We start from the raw sequence: 21905 nt of genomic DNA on the forward strand, positions 1-21905 counted from the left end.
TCAAAAACAGTATCGTGTCTTCCGACCAATATCTAACGGCCTATTTCATACAATGATTTCAGCACCTTAGCGTGAAAGCGATAAGTGTTTTACGACTTCCCACGCATTTTCATTTAACAAAAGTTGCTCCTGTACGAACAAATATCACATTAGGAAGCATCCATCTCCAGCGAGTCTTTTAGCCTTACGACACTAGTAGGAGCCTTTTTGTAAGAGGAAAAACCTTCCCCCCCCCCCCCCCCCTCTCTCTCTCTCTCTCTCTCTCTCTCTCTCTCTCTCTCTCTCTCTCTCTCTCTCTCTCTCTCTCTCTCTCTCACACACACACACACACACACACACACATATATATATATATATATATATATATATATATATCTCAAGATTGTAACTCAAGCAACAGCCAGAAAAGGGTACAACCATAGTACACTGAAATATCCCATGCGCAGTCCATGCAACCTTTTTGAAAACATTATAAATCAAGGAAATGCATTTGTAGTACTAGAAATTAGAAACCCACAAGCCAAACAAAAGAGTGGTATAATAATCTTGGGGCTGAAGCTCTTTTTTCCATGTTTGCTTTAACAATACATATGTTTTTGGATAGGGTCCGCCTTTAGCAAACCAAAATTTTGTTTTTTAACCCAAACATGTTTCACTGCAGTTGCAGAATCTTCAGTGGGCTTTTATTTTATGGCTTTTTACCACATGGTGTGGCTTTTTTTATGTATTGTGTTTCTACAGTGACTGTTTTGTTTCACAGTTTGTCATCTGCAACCACTTACACGTTTTCTTTTTCCCCATCTTCATCACTGTCAAACATTTTATATTGAGCTGTCACTGTCACTGAAACAGTGACATGTGGTAAAAAGCCATAAAATAAAAGCCCACTGAAGATGCTGCAACTGCAGTAAAACATGTTTGGGTTAAAAAACAAAATTGTGTTTTGCTAAAGGCGGACCCTATCCAGAAACATATGTATTGTGGTATTATAATTTTGAAACGTGCGTAGTGGATTCCATTGTTAAACGTATGGCTGTTGTGTACGAAATGACAAATGATATACTCTCTTAATTAGAGCCATGTTGCATTTATCCTACCCACGACTACACTCCTGGAAATTGAAATAAGAACACCGTGAATTCATTGTCCCAGGAAGGGGAAACTTTATTGACACATTCCTGGGGTCAGATACATCACATGATCACACTGACAGAACCACAGGCACATAGACACAGGCAACAGAGCATGCACAATGTCGGCACTAGTACAGTGTATATCCACCTTTCGCAGCAATGCAGGCTGCTATTCTCCCATGAAGACGATCGTAGAGATGCTGTAGTCCTGTGGAACGGCTTGCCATGCCATTTCCACCTGGCGCCTCAGTTGGACCAGCGTTCGTGCTGGACGTGCAGACCGCTTGATACGACGCTTCATCCAGTCCCAAACATGCTCAATGGGGGACAGATCCGGAGATCTTGCTGGCCGGGGTAGTTGACTTACACCTTCTAGAGCACGTTGGGTGGCACGGGATACATGCGGAGGTGCATTGTCCTGTTGGAACAGCAAGTTCCCTTGCCGGTCTAGGAATGATAGAACGATGGGTTCGACGACGGTTTGGATGTACCGTGCACTATTCAGTGTCCCCTCGACGATCACCAGAGGTGTACGCCAGTGTAGGAGATCTCTCCCCACACCATGATGCCGGGTGTTGGCCCTGTGTGCCTCAGTCGTATGCAGTCCTGATTGTGGCGCTCACCTGCACGGCGCCAAACACGCATACGACCATCATTGGCACCAAGGCAGAAGCGACTCTCATCGCTGAAGACGACACGTCTCCATTCGCCCCTCCATTCACGCCTGTCGCGACACCACTGGAGGAGGGCTGCACGATGTTGGGGCGTGAGCGGAAGACGGCCTAACGGTGTGCGGGACCGTAGCCCAGCTTCATGGAGACGGTTGCGAATGGTCCTCGCCGATACCCCAGGAGCAACAGTGTCCCTAATTTGCTGGGAAGTGGCGGTGCGGTCCCCTACGGCACTGCGTAGGATCCTACGGTCTTGGCGTGCATCCGTGCGTCGCTGCGGTCCGGTCCCAGGTCGACGGGCACGTGCACCTTCCGCCGACCACTGGCGACAACATCGATGTACTGTGGAGACCTCACGCCCCACGTGTTGAGTAATTCGGCGGTACGTCCACCCGGCCTCCCGCATGCCCACTGTACGCCCTCGCTCAAAGTCCGTCAACTGCACATACGGTTCACGTCCACGCTGTCGCGGCATGCTACCAGTGTTAAAGACTGCGATGGAGCTCCGTATGCCACGGCAAACTGGCTGACACTGACGGCGGCGGTGCACAAATGCTGCGCAGCTAGTGCCATTCGACGGCCAACACCGCGGTTCCTGGTGTGTCCGCTGTGCCGTGCGTGTGATCATTGCTTGTACAGCCCTCTCTCAGTGTCCGGAGCAAGTATGGTGGGTCTGACACACCGGTGTCAATGTGTTCTTTTTTCCATTTCCAGGAGTGTATTTTCGAGGACTCACTGACAAAATTCCAGTTTTCAACATATGTCTCGTGACGAGTAATATGGCTTCAATAACACTTTTACAGACACGCCGCAGTAACTGCGAAACACCCTGTATAATACGCAAGCCACTTTGCAGTGCATAGTGGAGTTTGCGTCGTACCAGTATTATAGGTTGTCCTTCGTATGCCATTTGCTTACTGAGTGCCGGAAAAGCGACAGTGTGCCTCTGTGATCTCCTTTGTCTGATCCTCTTCATTCCTATGTGAGATATACGACGGCGCCAACAGTCTCCCTCGTGAGATCTGCGTCGTCTCTCTTCCGAGGATTGCCATTTCCGTTCCCTGAGCATTTCTGTTACCCTACCGTACGGGCTATACTCGACACGACACGTTAAATCTTAGCAGCTCGTTTCAGAATTTGTTCGGTATCTCTACCCGATAAGGACTCCCAACACTAATAATACTGTAAAAATGGTCGCACTAGAATCTTTCATGCAATTTCTTATACAGTAGCACTGCACTTTCTCAGCACCATTCGAACAAATACGTCCTCCATTCACCGTCTATAATATTGATTATACATGATCGTCATATTTCATGTCGCCTCTTAGTATTACCCCTAAATACTTACACGATGTGACATCATCAAAATGTTCACAACCGATCTTGCAATCAGATACTATCGGGTTGTTCTCTTTGTTATAGACATCATTTTGCATTTATCCACATTTAAAGAGAGCTGCCATTAACTGCATAAAGTTCAGTTTTTGTCATAGTCTATCTGATGGGCTTACGGTCGCGTAACGACGATATTTCCCTGTAGAAAATAGGATCGTCAGCGAAGCAGTCGACAGTCGTTTTTCCCTCTCTCTACCTGCGAGTGATACAGGAAAGGAAATGACTAGTCGTGCTACAGGTACCCTCCACCGCGCACCGTACGGTGTCCTGCGGAATATGAATGTAGATGTACGTCCTGTCTGATAAACCGTTTATGTATAAAATTATTCCGTTAGGCGATGTTACAAACTTTCAGGAATGATGGAGAAGGGTAAATGTATTAATTTGAGGCAAGGGGCTCTCAAGCTTCGCCTTAGGCTCTGGCAGCTCTCAGATTAAGGGTCCCAACTTCCGAAAACCTGGTCATGACGTACAGAATTCCCGCTGAATACTCCCCAATGTTTTCAGATAATTTTCTCTATTGATGGACTAGTAACGACGCACGTAACTTGATGTCAGAGAGACCGAAAATCCTAAGTCTACGGTAGAGTAGACTGCATAAGTTCCAGGAGCTGCTACATTTTACAACAGCTGTTCAAAGTGGCGTTCCGCAGCGATAATGCAGGCATGACATTGTCGCACGAAGTCTGTCGCACCCGTTCTAATATCCCCGTCGTCGTTCGAGCAGTGTGACAGGCAGCGAGAATTCTTGACGGCAGATCCTCTTCAGTTTCGGCAGGCGTCTCGTACACAAGACTTTCCACATGGCATCCCAAGAAAAAATCAAGTGAGGTGAGATCAGGTGAACGTGCTGGTCGCGAAACGGGGGAACTCCTCTGCCTACCCACTTTCCAGGGAATGCCTGATGCAGGTGATCACGAACCCTCAGTCCAATGTGAGGTGGGACTCGGATGGTGTAAGTACTCTTCGGTATTGCCTACCCTACAATCTTAGCAACAAGAGCATTAGTACATGTATTCCACAGTCACAGGTTCACAACGATTTTCGCTTTTAACTTTCCACTCGGTCATTTCCGAATCATGGAAGCACCCTGCATGTTGAGAACATCAAAAAAGACGTATTACACTATCTTGTGGCCACCCGATGTTTCTTTGGTTTCTGTAGAAAATGCGTCATCCAATATAACGTACCAGATTATCTTAGTGAAAGCATATTGTCGAAAGCCTCTGGGAAATCTAGGAAGACGAAATCTACTCCTTCACCTGTATTTATTGTTTGCTAGCTGTTGTGTATGGATGAAGCAAGCTTTATTTTGTACGTATGGTTTTTTCCTGGATCTTATGATTCATGACAGAAGTTTGTTCCACTCCAGGAACGTGATAACTTTCAGCTTAGAATATACTCCAAAACCCTGCATCAAACGGAACTCATCGACACTGGTCTGCACTTCTCTGTATCCGATGCTTTACCATTTTTGTAGAATGGACGGACCTGCGTTCTCTTCCAGGCACGCAAGACTACTGGCTGTGCAATTGTGTTTCGATAGGTATGAAATAGGAAGAAAAACTACTGCCGCAACATATCCGATGTAAAACCCAACCGGAATTGTTATTTTTAAGTAGTCTTAATTTTATTTCAACTAATAGCAATCTCTCTCATTTGTGAGGCGTAGTGAACAGCCCACTTGTCCTAATCGGGTAGCCCACACATTTGAAATTTCTCTTAGAAGTTTTGAGTGATAGAAAGTCGTTTTAGAGACAGGTTTGCTACTACGCACATAGTTCAAGAACTTTTCTAATGAGTGTGCTTCGAAGTTGCTTACCCTCGTGCAACATTTATGGAAATCATGTAAAGTAATATTCCTCTCTGTGGAGAAAACGAATGGCCTACGTCGTAAAAGTGTGTTTCAAGTGTCTAGTGACATCATGACTGCAACATTTGAGCACGACGACGTACCTGAGTGGCAGGGCTGGCGTTCAGCACTTGACGGCGGCGGTGAAGTGTATCGGCGAGACTGATAACTGAAGAATAATGAGTCTTGCGTCGCCTCATCAGGGAACACACCAAGTGCTTCTTCACGAAGTACGATTCTAAAGTTCATTTCGCACTGAATTGCGAGTAGTACTCTCCTCACCCGACATGTAATTATGCGCCATTTTGAATTACCTGGGATGTTTAACAAAACGTAACTTAAGTTTTTACTTTAAACAAATTGCAAAATTTTGTTTCGTGACGTTTGGTGTGAAAGATGAAGCAAAATTCCATTAATTAATTTTATATGACTGAAGAAAACTATAAAAAGCTGGAGACGTCAATTATTTAACCTGAGTAAACATCATTGCAATTTGTTCGACTTTAAAGGGCTGTAAGAGAAGCTTCTGAGAAATTAAAATAGTTACGAACAGCTAAATCGATGTCGGAGTTATACTACTAGTATTTTTACAATAGATATTGCATTTCACTATCTTCACGACCTACTCCCATTCCAAAAACACACCTCACCTGGAAACACTTGAGAAAACATAGGAAACCTTCAAAAACTATGATCCTTCTTGGAAATTTGCGAAGAAAATTGAAATCTTGCAGTGAAGTTTGTGAAACGTTGTCGCAAAGCGTTTCCTCGTTGTCTTGAAATATGAGGTCATCTACCGGTGATAATGTTCAAAAACTCGACACAGTAATATGGCCCCATAAAGATAAAAAGTCGGAATCGAGTAAAACATTGCTTTCAGTGTCAATGTGCTTTCGTTTTCTACCGTCACGCTATCTTCTAGTGTTCTGCACTGGCAATTTTTCATGATTTCATGGACACTGGTTCGAGAGAACGACGATTCAAATCCTAGTCTGACCATACAGATTAAGGTTTTTGATGATTACGTTAATTCGCTTAAGACAAAAACGGCGATTATTTCGTTGGAAAGGCACAGCCGATTTCCTCTAATGATCTGAGTGTGGACTCAGTCTCTAATCACTTCCTCGTTTACGGGACGATAAAACTTAAATTACTTCATTTTTATCCATGATGGCTTAAAAATAGGGCGAAGTTTTTTTTTCAGGAATGGCACTCAATACTTATTCAATGAATGATTTATTTCACAGTGAGTAGTTTCGGGCCTAGGCCAATCGTCAGACAGCAATGAGGATTTGTCGTACAGCCTTCATGTACTTGTCCCATAATATAATAGACGTAACCAAAAAATCCTCGCTGCCGTCTGACGATGAACCTCACATGTGGCTGCCTGGGATAATGACCGGTTGGCAATTACCCTTTGGGGAAGTGCTAAGTTCGAGGGCTCCCTTGATGTTATTCAAGAGACGTCGCCACCGGCTTCCTCCTCTCATTGTCATCAAAAACACAAGCATCACGCTAAAATCTACACATTCAGCACAGTTGCCTAGTCTGGATATATACCCGTTCTCCGGCGATCTCCCAGCCAACAATGCCATACGACTTTATCTTCCGCGAGTTTTACGCTGTTCTGCTCCATTTTGCTCGTTATCTCGGCCGTAACTTTACCTGAAACACTACCTCGTGTCCACTAATTGACAATTCTACTGACGTAGTTTCCTTTTTCTTTGCATGTGTCTCACTATCCAGCGCAAGTATTTCAAACGAACGAAATGTCTGCGGCCTTGTGTGGCTGTGTAGTGCTGGTAATGTAACCTGGACAGGAAAGAGGAAGGTCTAAATTGCTGCTGACACACAGCCAACTGCTCTACAATAACATTAAAGGGGTTATAGAGCTTGAAGCCATCATCTAGCGGACAAGTCGTCATCAACAGTCTCCACACCTTCACTACATGAGACGCTGCGAAGATGTTCGGAAAGTAACCCAGGTCATCGGCGTAGTTACTGGTTGTCGAAATTGTGCATCTCCACATTGCCTATCATCGGCTCCCCCTGTAGTACAAATGGTGCCAATGAAAATATCATCCCCTGACTAGATTGTAACTGACTAAAAACTGCGGAGTGTACAGAACTGACTGTTTTCAATTCCCTCGCTCCACCTGAACCAACTTCAAGAGGATACGCTGCGATAGGCGAAGAAATCCCTCTGCCCTTTATTGCGAAACCTGTCTTGCTGGTTTGATGGAAGAGCTAAATTTAGTACCTTCAGAGGCACTGACTTGACTGGAAGAACTGGTCATTCGCCTGTCGGGGAACAATGGAGAGCTCCAAGCCCTCCATCTACGCTGTATTTAATTTACACGTTGTAAATATATTTTTGTGTGCAATATTTGTTACAAACGATTCTTATTGTACTATAATACAGTAAAAAATTATTTTATAATGACACTGCACGAACTTCCCACAGCTGAAGCTGCTATGGAGATAGCGACGTAACTGAAAGAACAGTATGTTCTGCAGTCTCCTTCGTGTAAAAACACGAGACCCCGATCAAACACTGCACTCGCACCACTGATTTCAGGAGGACTGTGCAGTCTCCAGTGTGTAACGGTGAAGATACCCACAAATTTAATACCCTCCTCGGACCATAATCGTGCTGTTTCCTCATCTTACTTTGATAGAAGACGTGGCAGTTTGAACACAACAGCTGTTTCAACTCACTACAAATTTATCTCTGTGATACAATTTAGCCCATTATGTGAATCTATGTTTGTGCTCCGCAAACCACCGTAAAGAATTAAAGAAAGTTTTAACTGTACATTGCTGTACCATATTCCCATGTTACGTTTATAGGGACAAAGACTAAATGTCAGCACAGCAATCTCTTGGATTTATATAGAAAACTCTGTGCCATTTACCAGATCCATTAAAAGATTCACTTCATCTTTCCATGTTACATCCACTTTACGTATTTAAACAGATACAGTTATTCTAGTTAATTATGGCTGGTGTTACTCTCGACAGGAAGGACTTTGCCCTGCATATGCGCATTACATTAAATTTGCCATGTAAGTCATAAAACCGTACGCTGATTATACGTAAATTTCTTGAATGCCACAGCACTTCTCACGACATGTCAGCTCTCTATAAAGGATATCTACATACATACATACATACCGTGCAGTGATTTCGTTTTCGAACAATACTTCCATAATTAGAGATCGTTTGTTTCAGTCGAAAAAGTCGTTCGCTCTATGCTTCTACGGTAAATCAGCCTGATTCTGAGCAATAACACTGGCAATTTGTCTGAAAATAGAGGCAGAACAAATACGTAGAATTCCCAAGTAATCGAACTGCTTAACGTTCCGCGTAATATAGTGGTATCAGAAGAGGCAGGAATGATAATCTTGGCTGATACACTGCTTTAATCTGTATATGAGATCGTTGGGTAGCAAGCGTGAGAAACCGAATGTGCTCTCTTGAACGTGTTTCTATAGGCGCTGGTCCGACTCGGGTATAGAAAATAGCTCATATTAGAACAAGAAAAAGGGATGGAATATGTGACACTGCATGGGCTGCTAAGCGTCTTGAATAAAGTATATGACACGAATTCTACCTAAAGAGAAATGCACTTAATCTGAGCTGGACTGGAAATTTCTGAAGAGGTCAGCTACATGTCCAACCAAGCTCCATTTTAATTACAGTCATAAATACGTCTTCCGCTCAGTTTTATCATCTTCGACACTCAGTCACAACACATACGATTTTTATGTCTATGATTGTATGTCCTCTCATTCCCTGCCTGTAGCAGTTTGTACTGCCGAAGTGTACACTACATCGCTTACCTTCGTTGTCTTGTTCGCGGAAGCGAAATAAAATATGATGCGTAGTGTGGAACCTTTACTGCGTAGGAACGCTAATAGAGTTCACAGTAACTATCGTATGGATAACATTGTATCGTTTATTTGAAATCATAATTTGTACTCTTCCCAAATTTTCACAGTTGAACAAGCAGCAGTAACAGTTTTGTTTGTTCTACCATTACTGCAATGTGCGTGCAGTCGTACACAACTAACAAGGAATGCAGTTATTCACTTGAGATGGGTAGATAAAGATACAGAGACAATGTTTCCATTCAAAAGAGACCAGTGTATGTACTATTGCTTAATTCATATGGTTCAAATGGCTCTGAGCACTGTGGGACTTAACATCTGAGGTCATCAATCCCCTAGAACTTAGAACTACTTAATGCTAACTAACCTAAGAACATCACACAATCCATGCCCGAGGCAGGATTCGAACCTGCGACCTGAGACTGGGAATTCCCACGGACCACCCAACCCGGCAACTGGTTTGCACTATTGACATGGCCGTACTGTGTGAATAAATTCGCACACTTGTGGCAACTTGCTGATAAAAATGCTTCTATAAACAAATATTATTTACCAAAATTATCGTCATGGATAATTTTTGAACAAAACTGTGCCCTCTGTAACGTGCACTCCTCTATTTATGAAGTACACCGCGCAACACGATCAAAGGGTCAACTTTTTCGAAACACCTTAATTGACTTCCATTACGCACAAGTTTGAAATTTGGTCCAAATGTGCTGACCACCTTCCTTGGTAACAGTGCAAAAGCGTGGAGCTCTGCGATGTCACTCTCAGGCCCGGCGACACTTCGAGCAGCGAGGTGTCGAAACATGCGAAAAAGGCCAGAGCTCAAAAGTTCATATGAAGTGTAAGATGGATTGATGATGTCACATTGGCACCAGATTTTACCACAATTGTCCCCAACGCCACCGCGGACATGTCAAACGACGGGAAGAGCGCCGCACATCCTTTCACTCACATTTCACCCCTTATTTTGACTTCTCTCCGATGGAGAGCCAGAATCGAGACGCCCATTAACGAAATCACGCGATTTTCTTATGGGGGATAGAAGGAAACATTTCATATACACCGCCGCTCAGAATTGACACGAAAATGCTACAAAAACAGCTTGGGGCGTTGATTCCCATACATCTCGCGGTAGAAAATGAAAGTTCACAGTGTGATGAGCAGCAGGACGACACTCTTTACAACTTTTGACATTGCTGACACCGCCCCCCCCCCCCCCCCCCCCAGGGACGCTTCAATCATTCTCTAAGAACATCGTGGGCATGCAACCACACCGAACGTGATCGCGCCCATTTGGAGTGTAGCGTGACAGCAATGTTTGCTCTGGTGTACAACGTACAACCACTAGACACTGTTCAGAAACATTCGACGAAATTTGAATTGAGGTGGACTGTCATTAGTGGCTAGTTTTTGATTATATCTGATTCATTGCTGGGAGTATTAAGTTTGCCAGTCTACATGTAGCACATATAGCGAGAAAAATTTGTATCCTCTGTTGCTAACCACCACATTCACAGGATCCAGCGTTGATTTAGAAGTACATCTACATGATTACTCTGCTATTCACAATGAAATGCCTGGAAGATATTTCAGTGAACCACCTTCAAGCTGTTTCTCTACCGTTCCACGCTCTAACGGCACACGGGAAAAACGAGCACTTAAATTTTTCTGTGCGAGCCCTGATTTCTCTTATTTTATCGTGTTGATCATTTCTCCCTATGTAGGAGGGTGCCAACAGAATGTTTTCGCAATCTCAGGAGAAAACTGGTGATTGAAATTTCATGAGACGCTCCCGTTGCAACGAAAAACACACATTTGTTTAAATGATTGCCACTCCAATTCACGTATCATGTCTGTGGCACTATCTCCCCTATTTGGCGATAATACAAAACGAGCTGCCCTTCTTTGTACCTTTTCGACTTCATCCGTCAGTCCCTCCTGATGCAGATCCCACACAGCACAGCAACACTCCAGAATAGGGAGGACAAGCGTGGTGTAAGCAGTCTCTTTAGTAGACCTGTTGCACGTTCTAAGTGTTCTGCCAATGAATCGCAGTCTTTGGTTGCTCTATCCATAACCCATCATCAGATCATAAACGGATTATAAAAGTAAACTTAACTCGGATGGAGCCGTAGGCTCAGAGGACCGAATGATGCCGACCGGCCGCCGTATCATCCTTAGCGTGTGGTGTCACACATCTCTCCCGACCGTTGTTGGATTTCCAGGTCTTCGAGCGCCACTTCTCATTCAGCAACTCGTCAGTTGCCGTCACGTGACTGAGTAAGCCCGTTCCAGTCCTCTCACCGAGCAAAAATCATTCGCAGTGCCGGGAATTGAACCCGATTCCTCCACATGGCAGTCACACGTGCTGACCACTCAGCTACGGATTACGGAGGCTATAATTCTTTTTGCATTCACTCATGGAACCAGCAGTTCGAAGGAATGTTCGTCTATATTGATCCGTACTATGGCCCTTAACTACTTTCACTGAGCAAGGTAGAGCAGTGGTTAGCACACTGGACTCACGTTCGGGAGGACGACAGTTCAGATCCCCGACCAGCCATGTAGATTTAGGTTTTCCGTGATTTCCTACGTCGCTTGAGGCGAATGCCGGGCTGGTTCATTTGAAAGGCCATAGCCGGTTTCCTTCCCCAGCTTTCCCTAATACCCCACCCTTCCCTAATAGGAACCTGTGATCTATCTGTAGTGATCTCGTTGCCGACACGACGTTTGTTTGTTTGTTTGTTTGGTTGGTTGGTTGGTTGGTTGGTTGTGTGTGTGTATGTGTGTGTGTGTGTGTGTGTGTGTGTGTGTTTAACTGCTTGCGATATGTGGTGTTCAGCTTCACATTGGAATTTTGCTCTAAAAAGTAGAGTATGAAAAGCGAATTCGCATGATTAACATGTGAAAATTATTTTTAATTACGCACTTTCCGGTTATGAACGTCATCGTCAGCTGGTTAGTGTCATTTATTCTACAACCTGTGCATTAGAATCTAGTGTGGTTATGGCAGGGCCAATTAAAATTGCGAAGTGTGACTGAGTGAAAAGCTCACTGTGAGCGCATTGGTTTTATCGTCGAAAGTACGTATGTATCAGTCATTAACAGAAAGACGTGCTGAGACACACATTTACTCACTTCAGACCTTAACTGCCACAACAGTTCCACGCGAATATTATGTTGCCATTAAGCCAAACCGTTTGGATAAAGTTGAGTGGTGGTATAATTTAAAACAAAAAGGCAGACAAATTGAAAATGACCAAGACAGATATAGATTTACACATACAGGACTATTCGGAAAGTAAGGAACGAATGGTCGCGAAATGGAAACCACAGTGAAAATCCGATGAGGCTTTTCACAGATGTGTTGAGCAGTGTGTCTTAGTATGAGCGTAGATAGCGTCACGTCTCTCTTCTCAGTTCCTTGAGCACAATGAGAGCGTAAAGATGCCTAGAAAATAGTGTCTCCCGCCAAGTGTGGATGCCTACCGAGAGATTTCGCCTGATTTCATGAAATCCCGTATAACGTAACTGTCATGTAGTTCCTTCTTCATGACATTTCTCTGCCGCACATTGCAGGAGCAATGAGAACACTCCTACAGCGTTTTCGTTGGGAAATGTTTGATCATCTATCCTACAGCCTGGAATTGGTTCCCTCTGATTTTCATCTCTGCTCAAATGAACCGTTGACTATCGAGACAACAGGCTGCTTTCTATGGCGAGGGTACTGGAAAGCTGGTACAACGTTGCTACAGATGTTTAAGTCGGAGCGATGACTATGTAGAGAAGTAGCTGGAAGGTGTAGTAGCAAACTGCTACAAATAAACGGTTTTTATATTCACTGTGGTTTCCCTTTCGTGACCGATCGTTCCTTACTTTCCGAATATCCCTCATGATAGTTCCCGTTACTGGGTAAGCACATGTGAACTCTGTGTACAAAGGTTCTAGCTGACCATTTTATGAAATGACGCAACGTGTGTGTGTGTGCGTGTGTGTGTGTGATTTGACAACGATAATTGCTGCTCGAGGGGAGTTACATGTTCACTTAGTGTATTTGCAGCTTAGAATGTGAGTATTCCTGCCGCCTTAGAATAACTGTGAGGGTAATTTCTGTTTTAGCACTGGCGCTGGAAAAGCTAAGGCGATCCGACGTCTAGCTTTGGACGCCAAGAGACGTCGAGGGACTTCGTTCACTCCAACTCTCCCCCTACGTCTTCCAGATCTACTCGGCCTGCAGCCCAAGTGAGTACGTATCTACCATAACTATCAACTGTCCACCTATCTGTATTGCCGGAGACAGTCCCTGTCCACGGGCTAGGAAATTTCATACACACAATTTTACTCATGTATCAGCTGTAATGTAATCTGGTATTGATGAGAATATTCACTTTGATTTATACCTGGCAAATGGAGCAATAGGGGTACTTTTTCTGATATCTGTACTGGTTCATCGCTGATATAAACGATACATTTCTGGGAGAGCAGACTCTTCTCTGTGATTCCCTGTAAACCAGACGCAAACTGGGTAAGCACATGTGAAATCACAACATTCTTCACGACGTAAAGACTGAATTCTCGCGATCATTTTGCTCCAAATTTTATTTTTACGGGTGAGACTAGAATGCTATTAGTTTAAACTGCTTTCATGGCGTATTGCCTGTTGCCTCTGTATCAACATGCTCTAACTCAGAAACGAGGGAACGATGTGGCCCCACATTTACGGTCTGTAAATGTAGAAGGTAAACTGTTTCCATGCCGTACTAGCGTGAAATGCCGAGATGCTCACAAGTCAGGATGTTTCAGATCTGAAATGTGACTAATACTTAAAATGAGTCTTCGGGAAGTTCAATGGAAGAATTAGATTAGTTGAAAGGATTCTGGTGAAGTGGAGAGCACATCTAAAGAAAATTGTTTACAAGCAGCTAGTGCGGTCTCTTCCACAGAGCTGCTCCATCATTTCAAGGACTATGAATGAATGACCGACTCAGGATGAATTCAGAAAGGTCACCTATCCCATCATAAAAAAAATGGTTCAAATGGCTCTGAGCACTATGGGACTTAACAGCTGTGGTCACCAGTCCCCTAGAACTAAGAACTACTTAAACCTAACTAACCTAAGGACATCACACACATCCATGCCCGAGGCAGGATTCGAACCTGCGACCGTAGCAGTCGCGCGGTTCCGGACTGCGCGCCTAGAACCGCGAGACCACCGCGGCCGGCCCATCATAAAAGGTCACCTATCCCTTACTAAGGTATAACAGGGATGCTCAGCGAACTTAAAACGGGAATTTTTAGAAGAAAGATGACGTTGTTCTCGCATAGCCCTGTTGGGTATATTTTGAGTACCAGCATTCGAAGAACACTTGGAAAATATTCTGTCGCTTCCATCGAGCATTTCGCGTAGAGACCTTGAAAATAAGTAAAGCAGATAATGGGGTAAATGTACCGTTTTTATCCGTCTCTTCATACCCGATTGGAACAGGCTACAAGTTAGTTTAATTCGTTCATTAAGTTACACACACATTTCTTTGGTCACTAGCACAGTACATGATAACGAAGTAAAATGAAGAAATTTATACGACGTTAACTTCTTAAAATACGGTTGCGTGCTGACTGCAGGGGATTTCAAAGAATTTTATACAACAAAAAATAATAATTGGTTTCATAACAATAGTATGTAATTCTTTCCCAGTGAATAAACTACAGGTTACTGAATAGTAATACAAATGTTAACCCAAAAGGAACTTTTTTTTATTCTCGTTTCAAATTTTGTGTTTCTATTCATCAGGCATTTTATGTCATTGGATAAGTGATCAATGACTGCAATAGCGGCATTACTCATACCTTTCTGAGGTAAAGTCAGTTTTAAGGAGGAGTAATAGTTATTTCTTCTTTTTATGGTATAATTATGGGCGTTATCATTGCTTTTGGAATCTAATGAATTAATTGCAACCATGAATTGTGATGCCCCTTTAAACAGTTGTGTATAAGTTGATTGCAGATAAACACCAGATAATGTTCTTATGACTATCATCTGGCAATTAAAGTTACTGTTCTTATGTCTGAGTTATCCCAGAGTACAATTCCATATGATGATATTTATTAAAAATCAACATAATGTGTTAACTTACTGCTTTATTTCACTGCAAAACTTGCAGTGACACGAATTGCACACGTGGCTGAACAGGGTTGTTTACAAAGGTCAAAATGATTTTTTTTCTTTTTTTTCAGTTTGAATTCTCATAAGTATGCACACCCAAGAATGCAAATGTTCTTCCTCACTAACTGTTGCAGTGCTTTAAATTTGTCATTAATATTCTCATTATTGGTGTGCCTATTTCAAAATGTTGTAATTGAGACGATCTCTAGGACGACGACGTCACTGAAATCATAATCAGTCAAGAATTTTTACATATTACACTATCACGTCATATATTCTGAAAACGCAGTGTTCTGTATATATCTGACTGACATTTAGTCCAGATACGAGAGTTTGATATTAACAAAAGTATATTTAAAATGTTTGCTGCTCTGTAGTTCGATCTCAATATGTTTGTCGTTCCAGAGAGCGATTATACGTCACAGGGATTCAACAAGTCCTTGAAAGGTAGCCGCAATACAGCCTCCACACGCCTGCGTCAGTAGTGCGGTGCATGTTTCGAGCAGCCGGTCGCCAGGTGACGGAATATCCGAACACGACCATTGACCTTGTGTAACAAGTATTGTATTGTTTTGTATGGATCTGGGGACCTAGAAACGACAGAGAGGCTTTGCCCTCGCCGTAGCCCTCAGTGATTCACAACCCCACAACAGGCTACAGCAGTCCACCGCCACCCCACACCGAACCCAGTGTTTTTGTGCAGTTTGGCCCCCAGTGGAGCTCCTCAGCGCCCCCCCCCCCCCCCCCACCTCCCCCCCGGTGCCACGCCACATCGAATGTTCAAATGTGTGTGAATTCCTAAGGTAACAAACTGCTGAAGTCATCGGTCCCTAGATTCACACACTACTTAAACGAACTTAAACTAAGAACAACACAAAGACCCATGCCCGGGGGAGGACTCGAACCTCCGGCGGGAGGGGCCTCACAATCCTTGACATGGCGCCTCTAAGCGCGTGGCCACTCCTGCCACATCGGAATCAGTCTTGACTAACAGCCAGTTTCCTCCCTTATTATCGGTTTCTTCATCTCAACACAGTTGTATCTTAAGAAGGATCTGTAGAGAATCGAATTGGTCGTAACCGTGTTGAAGGGGCAAGCCTAGCGTTTTCCAGGAGCCATAAAAAGCAAAGACGACCAGAGACTTAATCACATCTTCTCAAAGACGTGACTAAACTATATTGTACTGGTCCTCTTTCTGTATCGATCACAGTAATTCCTGTATTCCCTGGCGTTATTAGGAACGACGCCTTATTCAATAGTGTAGCTTATAGTAAAATATTTGAAGACCAAGAAGTTCCCTGTGGGACGTAGGTAATCGGCACAACAGGAGGAGGAGGAGGAGATTACTGTTTAACGTCCCGTCGACAACGAGGTCATTAGAGACGGAGCACAAGCTCGGATTAGGGAAGGATGGGGAAGGAAATCGGTCGTGTACTTTCCCGGCATTTGCCTGAAGCGATTTAGGGAAATCACGGAAAACCTAAATCACGATGACTGGTCGCAGGATTGAACCGTCGTCCTCCCGAATGCGAGTCCAGTGTGCTAACCACTGCGCCATCTCGCTATGTAACACAACAGGTAATAGTCGGGCGAAAGAACTTATCTCTCTGACTTCCGAAAAAAAACGACGCCATCAAAAGCGGTAAGCGTTATCATTAGCAGGTCATAGAGCGTGATAGCCATATCTCCTGGGATCATATAAGAGCGACTCTTGTGATTTCGTTGAAGGGGACAATTGCAGGTGGTCAACAACAGGCAGGCACGTGCTGAAGGAATCTCTTAGCACCTACGTCTTTCACAATCAGCTATTTTCCCCGTCTACACTTCGAAATGAATTCCTCTGCATGGATACATGATCTACTGCAGAAAACACAAAAGAACAGCTTCGCTTTTGTTTCATAGGAAAGCCAGTGTGGTCTCTTATACATAACTTCTCCAGTATTTGAAGTATTATGAATGAACAACTACTAGCATCATAAAAGGTCACTTATCCTATAATAAACTGTAACAGGAATGCTCAGTGCACTTCAAATGGGAAATTTTGGAAGGAAAATGACGTTCTCGCACATCCCTGTTGGGTATATTTTGAGTACCAGCATTCGAAGAACACACCAAAATAATTATGTCGCTTCCATCAAGCATTTCGCGTAAGGACATCAAAAATAAGCAATTTTCAATTCGATACAGTTGTGCACTGTCGCCTTAAAAAAAAATACGACCTTACGAAATATAACAGCAGCACGCTATCTGATCATAAGTATCCGGACACTTAGTAGTGGACATCAATATGGGGTGTGTCCACCTATCGCCTTTATGGCCGCTTGAACTCTGCTGTGGACACTTTCAGTGAGATATCTGTGCGGGAATGGCAAATTATTCTTCCTAAAGAGCCGAAACGAGAAAAGGTAGTGGGATGCTGGCGCCTAGAGCGGAGTCGATGTTCTGACTCGTCTAAAAGGTATTCAGTTGGGTTTAGGTCGGGACTCCGATCAGGGTAGTCCATTTCAGGAAAGTTATTTTCCGCAGACCACTGCCTCGTGAATGCCGGTGTAGGACTGGGTGATTTGTCATGCTGATACAATGAATAATCGTCTCCGAACTGTTCCTCTACCGAACGCGCAGTGCTGTAAAATGTGTTCTTATCCTTCCATATCTACGGGTTTTAAACGCAATAAGGGGATCACACCCCAACCAAAAATTCACCCCCTCCCTCCAAACGGTGACACCGGCTCATTCGTACTACTACGCACGATGGCACGTAACTTTCTCCAGGCACTGGCCAAACCCAAATCCTTCCATCAGATTGCCACGTGGCAAAGCGTGGATAGTCATTCCATATCAATCGTTTCCAGTCATCCACTGCCCAGTGGTGTCTCTCTTTGCACCAACTCAAGCACCTTTTAGAACTAACTACAGAAATTCGTAGCTAATGAGGAGCTGATCGACCACTGTACCACATTCGTTTTAACTCACTACACACAGTCAATGTGTTAGGAGGACTACTAGTGGCACTTTGGAACTCATGAGTGATTACTTCTACTTATTTAATACAATTTTTTTTTTTTTTTTTTTACGGTAAACCTCTGCAATGTTCGGCTTTCCCTGTCCGTCAGTAGGCGAGGTTTGCTTAGCTTGATTTAGCTGCTTTGGCTCCTTCGCGTTTCTACTTCACAATCACATCACCAAGAGTCGACTTTGGCAGCTTTAGCATTGTTGAAATGTCCTTGATGAATCTGTTACCTATGTGACATCCAATGACCAGTCCGCGTTGGAAGTCACTGAGCTCTGCTATTATTGCTTTTCTACTGACTCTTCTGGAAATCCTGTCTCTTTTTATACTGGCGAGACTCCCTTCCATAACATCTAGTGGTCAATTCTGCGTTATCTAGGGGCGTCTGGACACTTCTGATCAGACAGTTATATAACTGAACTTAAGACTTCCTAGATAACATCTTTCCTTATTTTATAGGAAGGTGGGGAGCGTGAAGACGGTGAGAGAGATGGCCTGAACTGAAGGTAGCGTCCGGTGTAGTGTCAAAGGCATGTCATACAGTTTTCTGAGATCTCACATCGTTAAAAACTTGTTACAAAATGCAGGAATACTCAGAGAGTATCAGTATCTGATACAAAGCCTGACAGCTAAGTCTTAAAGTAAATAGTTTGACTACACGATCGACGATCACTCACTGTCGTAGGGTATGTAGGAGAATATGTCCGGAGCAATTTACGGTGAAACCAACAAATGTAGCGGTGATGAAGGCGAATTATTGGCAGAATCCTAAAGAAAGCTAAGTTAGTGAGTGGAGTAACAAGTTTCTCGTCACGATACCAAGCTCCATCCAAGTACACACGCAGTCAACCTTCACTATAACTTGCAGCACTCCGATGCTCGAAAGGCAAATATGTCGCCAGATGTCACGGCAGAAACAGTTTGAATTTATGCAGCTAGAAAAGATTGTAGCTTCGAGTTCCAGTCATCACATTAACCATTTCCATCAGTTCCTGAATTACTTCTTCAGTATTGTCCTTTACACGGAATGAATAATCCCACGCAAAGAAATTAATGATATACTCATCGCCTGTTCATTGCAAACTTCACATATTTCACGGGAAGATTCTTTTGCCCTAGTGTACAAAAACATATGATTCACTGAAATTAAGTTTTTATAATGTAGAAGCCAACCACAAAAATATCATTTAATGCACGTATATTTTCTTACCAATTAAAACATGTCGCTATGCTTTCGTCAAGAGACCATTACATTTATATGTCACATTACTGTACTAAGCTTAACCTAAGTACTGTGACGTTAGTGATGTAGGGTCCTCTGAGATGTAGCTGATGTTTCACTTCTCTTACTCGCGGAGAGTTTGTTTTCTAATGAATGAACGATAAGGAATCATTGTCTGTTGCAAAATTAAGTATGTGAAATTTGTACGAGGTTATCGTGATTTTCGTACTGTTTCGTCGCTGCTCTCTCATCCGCCGTTGTTGCTCGACATATTGACTGCACACTTCACAGATTCGCTTCACATTGTAATTCGTCATGTTGGTACTGGCAGCGTAAAAGCTTAATTTTCAGTGAACAGTCAGTCACCCCATCCCTAAATTTGGCAGCAGAAATGACAAATCACTGTGAAGAAGCCACATTTGGCTTCCGTCACGTGTTCAGCTTTTTAAACATCTTTCATCATTCGTACTTTACAAGATAAATTTATTTTATAACATTAATAACCCATAAACACTGCGACTGGTTGCAGTTCATGATTACAACTGTCATCTGAGGTAGGAGTTAGGACAATTCCTCCCCATCCTCGTCAAACTGGAGGTGGTACTACATCGCAAATGGTTTCGACATTGACGCGGCGTTACACTATAATCAGCCTTCCCCTTTCAACACTTAAGCAGTTTGTTTAGTGAAGTACCGTTGGAAATTTCCAAGAAGTTGGTCTATTCCAGGCGTGAAAGGCCGCCTCCAGCGACCTCGTGGTCGACGACTCTTAGCAACAGTTACCGCCCGCCGGCCCCAGGCTTACAAGGGAACCGCGCATACTCGTATGGTGTATGCAGGGCTTGGCCAGAAATCAAAGTGATAGAAGTGGAACCTCGATATGGTGTGGGTCGGGCTAGCCATGAACCATTTATGTTGGCGTTGTTTCCAAACATCTATTGATGCAACGGAAAGAACACAGGACGTAAATTCGATGGCCTTGGGGCCGAGTCTCTACGTGAGAACTTTTTTTTTTATTACTTTCAGTGTTTAAGTCATTTACAGCGAAAATAAACCGAAATAATGCTCAATAAGTATTTATTAATATTTTCATAACTGGCATGAAAATAAAGGCAAAGGAAAATGTGGGATTGTAAGTAAATTTCCAGAAGGGGATCGTAAGATGTCACGAGAACTTCGTATATAAAATTAGATACTTGTATTATTTTACAGTTGATGATTTACATGTGCTGTGGTGTATTCATAGCAAAAACAGGAGAAGCAGCAATTTTATCATAGCAAAAACAGGAGATGCGGCCATTTTATCAACACCCTGCGTACGTCATAAACGCTGCATTTTTGAAATTATATGGTTGTTTCAAAGTTTCTGTAGGAAAACAGTATTTTCACTGAGTTTTCACATTATCCTCAAAAAAGTCATGTTACTCGGCCGAGAGCTATCAAGCGAACGAGCTCCGTATTCATTGGTACCGTTGTTCCCAACTATTGCTGCCGAGAGCTGCTCGAAGACCAAAATGAAACTAACGGAATACGAAGTCCTGTACAAACTGATTACAGTCCATTCTTGGAAAGTTATGAGCAGAATCCTCGTGGACAGCTGCTACGTGCAATACATTCTTGGAAATTTGCCCTTCCTTTTCCTGCTATTTAATTAAATAATTAATAAATGCAGTATACTGAACATTATCTCGGTTTATTTGCAGAGTAAATAACATAAAAATTGAAAATAAAGTCTCCGCATAGGGACTCGACCCGACGTCCCTCTGATTACCGTCCTGTACTCTTTCCGCTGCGTGGAAACTACCCTAACATAAAACCGCTATTTTTCCTGAACGCTTGGCGATCTGGAGTTCCCACTTTCGTCACTTTCATTTCTGGCCAAGCCCTGCATACACCACAAATTAGTATGAAATCGGTGATGAATAGGCGCTGTGCCCTTGTTACCCAGCACAACTGCGTCCAAGTACACTGTCATTCGTAATTACCCACTTCGCGATCTACTGCGATCACGCTATAACTTTTATAGTAAGACTTGATCCAACAATCTTAGCAAATGGCGTAGTTATTAAATCTAGGAATTAACTGTGAGAGAATACTCTCGCACATACTGTTTCAGTATTGCGAGTGGAAGGAAAGATGCTAAAGAAAGGACGCTTGTCCAGGCAAACGAGAGACGTCTGCAAAGCAGTCGGTAACGGTGCGGATGGACTGACCGATGTAACTGCTTCCGCACTCACACAGGATATTGTAAATCCCAGGAATCCTGAGGCCGAGACTGTCCTTAACGGGACGTATATCTGTTTTATCTTCTAAGAAGGTTGTAAAATATAACTGATACTTCGTCTTCCCAGGACTCATGGATAATGTGGTATCAGGTCAGTGTTCTCCAAGAAAAGTAAACGAGGAAATGTCGAACACTCACCTGATGAGCTACCGACTGCATTCCTTCCATTTTGCGGCACTACATCCGGCAAAATAGGCAGAGGCTTGGGAAGAAAGTATCAGACGTATTTTCGGCCCTCCTGAGGAGGTAAAGCAGATACTACGCCCTGTTAAGGACA

General features: G+C 43.4%; 1 protein-coding gene across 13 annotated transcripts in view; it reads left to right on the top strand.

The window, feature by feature from the left end:
* The window catches only part of LOC126298824 (solute carrier family 41 member 2-like), an 874873-nt gene that overhangs the window by 777805 nt on the left and 75163 nt on the right, over positions 1-21905 (top strand). For 8 of the 13 annotated variants that reach the window (XM_049990298.1, XM_049990291.1, XM_049990300.1 and 5 more), the window contains one exon: positions 13069-13195. The gene's annotated coding sequence lies outside the window, so the exon portion shown is untranslated. The remainder of the gene's footprint in view (positions 1-13068; positions 13196-21905) is intronic. The other 5 variants (XM_049990293.1, XM_049990301.1, XM_049990302.1 and 2 more) reach the window with 1 other exon arrangement.

Source organism: Schistocerca gregaria, chromosome X (assembly GCF_023897955.1).
Source record: "Schistocerca gregaria isolate iqSchGreg1 chromosome X, iqSchGreg1.2, whole genome shotgun sequence".
Lineage (NCBI taxonomy): Eukaryota > Metazoa > Arthropoda > Insecta > Orthoptera > Acrididae > Schistocerca > Schistocerca gregaria.